This window comes from Scyliorhinus canicula, chromosome 13 (genome assembly GCF_902713615.1).
Source record: "Scyliorhinus canicula chromosome 13, sScyCan1.1, whole genome shotgun sequence".
In the NCBI taxonomy this organism is placed as follows: domain Eukaryota; kingdom Metazoa; phylum Chordata; class Chondrichthyes; order Carcharhiniformes; family Scyliorhinidae; genus Scyliorhinus; species Scyliorhinus canicula.
In genome coordinates this window covers 155670071-155671529 of record NC_052158.1, presented here as the reverse complement: position 1 = coordinate 155671529, position 1459 = coordinate 155670071, and positions in this window count along the sequence as shown.

Sequence of the window (1459 nt, the reverse complement as noted above, 5' to 3'; positions counted from 1 at the left end):
CTCAGCGGTCGGGAGCCCAGCACGGTGGCTGCGGACTGTGTCCAGCGGCGCCAGACGGCCGGGCTGGGGGGACTGGTGAGGGGTGACCAAGAGGGCAGTATTTGGCAGGTCGGGTCCATGGCCGCTGCAGGTCATCGCCATGCGCAGCCACGGGCCTGGCCATTCTTTGGCCGAGGTCCGGGAGCCGAGAGTTTAACCCGGTGCAGCTGCTCGCACCTCGCCAGTCGCAGGACGGGTGAGGGTTCGGCACCGATTTTGGTGTTCCCACGCCGGCGTTGGCACTTAGCCGCAACATTGGAGAATCCAGCCCAAGATCTTTCATCCTCCTTCATACAGTGACATGCATCATGTTATTTTTATTTTTTAAAAATAAATTTAGAGTACCCAAATCATTTTTTTCCAATTAAGGGGCAATTTAGCGTGGCCAATCCACCTACTCTGCACATCTTTGGGTTGTGGGGGCGAAACCCACGCAGACACGGGGAGAAATGTGCAAACTTCACACAGACAGTGACCCAGAGCCGGGATCAAACCTAGGACCTTGGCGTCGTGAGGCAACAGGGCTAACCCACTGCGCCACCGTGCTGCCCGACATGCATCATGTTATGAGTGATAGAATCTGCTTCCATTCCCAGTTGCCTCAACTGTTCCCAGTTGGCAGCAGTTGGATGTTTCCCACCCACCCAGTGCCAATTGCTCCAATCCATTTGCCAGTGTGAGGATTTCTGATTGAAAGTGGGAGAAGGAGGAGGGGGGTAGGGGGGAGGAGGAGGAGGGGGGTAGGGGGAGGAGGAGGAGGAGGTGGTAGGGGGGAGGAGGAGGAGGTGGTAGGGGAGGAGGAGGAGGGGGTAGGGGGGAGGAGGAGGAGGAGGGGGGTAGAGGGGAGAAGGAGGAGGGGGGTAGGGGAGAAGGAGGAGGGGGGTAGGGGAGGAAGAGCGGAGGGGGGGTAGGGGAGGAGGAGGAGGAGTAGGGGAGGAGGAGGAGGGGTAGTAGGGAGGAGGAGGAGGGGGGTAGGGGGAGGAGGAGGGGGGAGGAGGAGGAGGAGGAGGGGAGGGGGTAGGGGGGAGGAGGAGGGGGGTAGAGGGGAGAAGGGGGAGAGGGGTAGGGGGGAGGAGGAGGAGCGGGTGGGGGAGGATGAGGAGGAGGGGGGGTAGGGGAGGAGGAGGAGGGGGGTAGGGGGAGGGGGAGGAGGAGGAGGAGGGGGGTAGGGGAGGAGGAGGAGGAGGGGGGTAGGGGAGGAGGAGGAGGGGGTAGAGGAGGAGGAGGGGGGTAGGGGAGGAGGAGGAGGGGGGTAGGGGAGGAGGAGGGGGGTAGGGGGAGGAGGAGGAGGAGGGGTAGGGAGGGGGAGGGGGTAGGGGGGGTGGGGGGAGGGACGTCTCAGCTGGTGGGCGTCACAATTTGCTGGTCAGATGTTGCCCCCAGGGTAACTGGACGGTGATCCTGTGTCATGAAGCGGGGT